The following is a 6,000-nucleotide window of genomic DNA, read 5'->3' on the forward strand; positions in this document are numbered from 1 at the left end:
TGAAAAGGAAAAAAAGGAACCCTTTCAATCGAGTGTAACCCGTAAGGGTACAGCGCGGCACTGCTTTGACTTCGCTTGTTGATCGGGCTGTAACTGTTTCCCTTCGCCAGTGCCTTTCATACTACACAGCCTGCAAACTTAGAAGTGCACTAAGTTTCCAGCACATCCTGATCTTTTACTAAGGCACCACAATTGAAGGTGATCTAATATAAGCGGCACAAATCTACAGAAAAAAAAAGGCCATTTGAGAAGATATACGCCCAAGCATTGATTTTGCCTCTCCTACAAGTTGGTCCGGCTGACAATCCCAAATGATTGCGGAATTTTATAAAAGCATATAACCATTTTTTTTCGCCGCATGCCAGCTTCGCTAACAGCATAGCACTTTTTTCGACCATACGAAGCAGTGCCTCTGTGCTCAGTAAAGAGGGGGTCACGCCCACCTCTGGAAACACGCTCTCCACGTGATTGGGACGATCGTAGAGAAACCCGCCGTGCACCCGCCATCTCGGAGGTCATGACTCTTCCATACAAGTTTTCACAATTATACGACAGGGGGCTGCTGTATTGAAATGCGCGCCGTCTAACGAGCAAGTTTGACAAACTCAGTCTAGCGCTGCGCATACTCGAACCGGCACGTTATTTGATGGTGTGAGATCCCTGCTAAAGTTTCCGTTCACCAACTTTTCGTTTGCTTAGACAATTTTGTGTGCTATCGTCACCGGCACTGACCAATCCGTGGTCGTCCGAACCATTCAGTGGCGCACCTACACGATAGCGATGCACTTCGCGTCTACGAACGGCGGTGCTTCGTCGTCGGTACTAGCATCAGCAAGCGCAGTAACTTCAGCGATTTCGGTACAGACATATTCACACTTGTCTAGAGCAGCAGGGTTCGTGGCTGAGACAGTGTTGTCTGCAGTTGCTACTTCAAATCAGCTACAAGCTTCTGATAATCCCTTATTTATAGCGAAAGAGTACATGTGACGTAACTGTGATACGTATTATGACAGCATCATTATTTGAATACTTTTGCTTTAAACGGCAATTAAAGCGGCCGGCTGGCGCGCTGGACAGGTTTAACTTCAACTGTACCTTTCTTTCGGTATCCAAAATGCGGCACAGAAATATTGTTCGCGTTGGTTTTCTTGCCGCCGACGAAGTGCCGTGCACAGAGTCGTGACGATGGCGACACGCGGAGGTTCTTTTTTACTGACGACGCCCACTGCTTCCACAATTCAGGTGACGCAGCGCGAACATGCTGGCGTGATGCGCTGCAGACACGCTTTCACTCAAATTGTTACTTTTGCGCTGGGTGTACGTGCACCCGTACACGACAAAGTGATAGCCAGATAGTCTGTTCTTCGAATACTCACAATTTTCTGCCACGGCAGTACTTGGGTCGTGCGTATGCGATGTATGTAATAGTAGTAGTAGTAAGTACCTCTCGTTTAGTCCTTGCAATGTGCACTGGATGGCGGTACTTCTGTATGATGAATATATGATGAAAAGATGCCAGATGGTGGTACTTGGAGCGTTCACTACATGCACGGACAGATGGACGCAGGGATGGACATACAGACAAGCAAACGGACGGATGGACGCACGCGCGGACGGACAGACGGACACATGGACGGATGTATGGAGGAACGGACGGACGGATAGACCGACGGGCGCACGGAGTGTCACATGGACGGACAGAAGCGCGGACGGACTGACGAACGCTTTGCCCCCCTCATTATAATTCACTCCGTAGATATGCCGTGATTTTTTTATAAGAGTGATGCGCCTATTACACATACTACATCCAAAGGACTGCGTCCAAGCGTAACATGTATGCAGGCACGGCATGCGCAGCGCAAGGCACGATGGTAACACTGAGAACATACTCTCGAAGCTCACACTCAAAGGTTCGAGATTGCTTCTGTGAAAAGGTGTATATAATTTCGGCAGTAGCACCCACGCGCTGCCTTGTTTGGTCGCGAGACCGTAAACTGCCCTTCTCCTTGCCAAATGCCCAAGCGAACCCATTGGGCCAGTGAAGCGGCCGTGACCGTAAGGTCCAGTTGCTGGGTTTAGAAGCCAACATGGCAGCACCCATGCTGAAGCGACCGCCCGGTTAGATCGAAACTCACAAGTGGTACTCGCCCACTGTCGCCACTGAAAAAAATAAATGGTGAAATCAGCTACCGCTTCGTGTCGTCCCACGCTGAGGACAAGTAGTCACGTAGGTACTGTTCGTATTGTGGAGATTAGCTGTGCGTATTTAGCCATGCCTGCTAAGTCTTGTCTCGGAAAATTTGAGAATGAATCTCGAAAACACTGCAATACTGACGAATGCAGTGCCAACGCGTCCTAGGTTTCCCGTGCCTGTCGGATTATCGGCGGTCACATGGGAAGTGGAAGCCGTCGGAACTGTGGTGGTGCCGCCACTCAAGTAGGGGTGTCTTCAAATAGTTTCTACGGTTCTGCAGCTTCCATGCAACGAATATAACGTAAAGTAGATTTAAAGAGGCGTAAACGTAATTATAATTAACCCTACGTAAGTAACGCCGTCATTCAACAAGCAACTTTTTCAATACAAGGCATCCTCTAAATTAGTAGCAAACGCCAAAATTGCCGATCTCAAAGGCCAAGAACAGAGACCCTTACCCTTACGTAGGCAGCGCCGCCATAGATGACCCGCGTTTCACGCTCAACCTCGCAGGCACAAGAAATCTAGGAGGCGTTGGCAGTGCTCTCGAAGCTTCATGACGTAAACATAAAGAAAATTAACGCGCATTTCGCAAACTTATGGGCCAAGCAGCGCAGGACGACATGATGAGAACGAGGAAAAAACTGCACCCATAGGTGCCGTCATGGTGACTTTCTCTGCCGGGGCCGTCTATTCACCGTAGCCTTCTGCAGCACTGAACATTTGCGTCGCATTGTCTGCTCAGCGCTTCGCTGTTACTGGAGTGTGCGCGGATGTTTTGGGGACGCCGAGCTGACGACGCGAAGCAGTTCTTGAGCAGTGCCGCACAAGGCCAGGGCAGAAAGACGGCCATGGTAAGGAGATGACCACGGTGTTGTGGCGTCATCAAGATATGAATGAGCCAGCCAGCTCCTGAATATTGTCTATAGAGCTACGCCGAAGCTTCATCACCAGTGAAGGTATTGAGGACTCTGGTAATAGTGAGACGTCCCCGCTACGCCACTGATCACCAAAGAGAAGGAAGACCCCTTAACCCCTTTTCTATCCGGTTTCCTCTTGGCCACGTGTCTCAATCACTTTCCACATACAGGGATTCGTGCTGGGGCCGGGAAGTAAGAGACGTTACGATCGTTGCTTAATCATGGACGCATTTATATCAGTAGCTAGTGCAAATGGCGTACACACATACTGTCTGTGAACGACATCCCTGTTACACGAAATTGTAACACATCAGTAAATACTCGCGACACGTGACACAGGATACATAAGCGAAGTAACGGTGACAATACAAAGGTGCCTCAATACAGAGTAAACACACGACGACACGAATGATAAAGTCATTAATGAATAAAACCGCGCAATGTCTCAATATGCCGCATCCCTTGCCGCAAAGCTCGTCTAAGTAAGGGAGGTGAATTTCGCCTCACAGAATTTCAATGTAGTCGGGGTCTCGAAGTTGGCTGCTCGAGTCGGGGCGCAAGGTTGGTTCTTCGCGTCGAGGTCTAATCTGTTCCTTTTTGTCGCCATGTACTATTTTCTTTGCCCTGGGAACAACTCTTCTCGCCTTTCCCCTTCCTCGACCCGTGGCCGCTTTTCTCGGGTTCCGACACCGCCATACCGGGACACCAAACAAATCGCCACTATCAACGCGCCATATTCTCTTGTCAATCGGAGTGTGTCATCTTCGACAGCCGCCCCCTCGGCCCACGCCAGTAGAAAACCCTCTCCAAAACAAAGCTGAGCAACTAACAATGTACAAACTCAAGCCTCACCGAGAAATGTGGGCGAGCTGTCCCAAGACACGTGAATTACGGGCGAACAATGGTCCCAATGCCCCGACAAAGCGCGTCGTCTGTAATGGCCAACGTCCGGAGTTTGCAGTGTTGTGCCGAAAGGTTCTCGGTCGAACCAATTGCCTCGGTTTCTTGTACCCGATGACCCGATGTCCAGATCGAGTCTCAACGCCTCCATGCAACTCGGTGTCTCCCGCGAAATTCTCCGCAGCCGTTGCTTCTTCGTCATTTAACGCCGCGGGTGGCCATCCGCGCAGAACGCAGTAATGAGCCCTGGAGCCGCGGAGGCTGACGGAAAGTCAGGCTGGGCCCGGCACAGGCGCTGCAGCAAGGTCGCATTCACCGAACCAACAAAAGGTGCTCTGCTGCTTCCCCATGCCACAAATCTGAAGGGTGCGCACGGAGTATTGCCACCGTACCCTGTCACACTGTCCGTAGACAACAAGGCGCCACCCGGTCCTGGTGTTTACGGAAGGGGGGGGGAGGGGGCGCGAAAACCTTCGACAGAATCCTTCCAGGAACTCTGCTACAGAATGCGTATTCGTTACCTCAAAAGTTTTCTTTTCCTTTTTTTTTCCAATGCGTGGGTTTAAGAAATGAACGTAAACATATCGAAATGGTTGGGGTTCAGTCCGTGTTTGCGGGGACGTCACAATAGGAAGATGAAACTACCTAAAGATACCACTAAGACTGCGAAAAAAAGAACCACCACAGAGGACAAAGGCTGCACTTACAGCTGATTGTTTATTAAAAATTGCACACACCTCCACACATGATTCGTAGCGAACGCATAAAAAAATTACAGCATATCCACGGAGTGAACGATGATGAAAGTGGCGAAGTTTCGGAGGGCTTTAGGGCCGTTACGCGCGCTAGCCGCACACCCACTCCGCACGTGGCGGGACCCCTGCAGCCCGCAAGCGGACAGCGAACTGAAGGCCCGGCGTCCAATCAGAGTGATGCGCACTCTGATTGGACTATGCAACGACTGTTGAGGCTGGCAACCATTTGGCAGAGCTTCAGTTTTCGAGGTCGGCCACCATCACCAACAGCAGACGACGCTGAGCTTTTGAAAGCGTTGGTTCAAGCCGCCGCGTTTATCATGAAATTGAGGCTGTTGTATTTTCACAACGCGTTTTTTGGCCGGGAGTGTTGCGTCGCCGTAGAAATCTTTGTTCGAGGCTAATTACGCACTCCCTTTTTGTTGTGGTCATCGTCGTTACCGCACACAGGTCGTATCGCTCTAGTTGCATTTGTCGCGACAGCGATCCTTTACAGCTAGCAAAAATGTGGGCGCCAACACGCACAAACGCTTTGTATTACAATGAAGAAAAGGCCTACAGTGGCAGTGGCATTCCACGCTACGATACCGCGATGCTATCTACGAATAGCCGAAAACATTGACTGGTCAGTAATGTTTATGATTGGGCGCTGGTGAATATCGTTGTGCACGGCTTGCTGACGCACTCTTTCTTTGCCCTATACAAGTTCGCGTTTGCTCTATTACATGTCCCAGCGAGCTCGACAAGTAGCGAAGTAATTGAAGTATCAGCCTAGATGAAAATGTTTAGCATGTGTGATATATTCATTAAAGCTGGAAATGAATGTATGTGCATATAGAGTAGTCATGCATCATATGAAAGGCGCTATAGCTTGTTTTTAAACGATTCCCACTATGAAGCGTAACTTGTGTTTACATTTTACGCAAGGTACCTTGTTGCTGTCAAAAACACATCTCTACATTTTTTGTTGGCGTACGTAAAAAATGACACTAAAAACATCGGTGTTATTTTAACTCATCTGAAGGTTTCACAATTTATTTGCTACTACCCATTCACTTCTACATTCCTGTTGCTCACATCATCTTTTACCATTGGCAATATGGTTAATTGCATACCCCGACACAGCCTCAATGCTACATGGACTAACATGATATCATAACCAGGTTTTTATTTCAGAATATTGTGTTTCTCCACCCACTTGAATGTTCTGTGTTCAGCTCCCTTTTCTCAA

Source organism: Rhipicephalus microplus, chromosome 1, assembly GCF_043290135.1.
Source record: "Rhipicephalus microplus isolate Deutch F79 chromosome 1, USDA_Rmic, whole genome shotgun sequence".
NCBI lineage: Eukaryota > Metazoa > Arthropoda > Arachnida > Ixodida > Ixodidae > Rhipicephalus > Rhipicephalus microplus.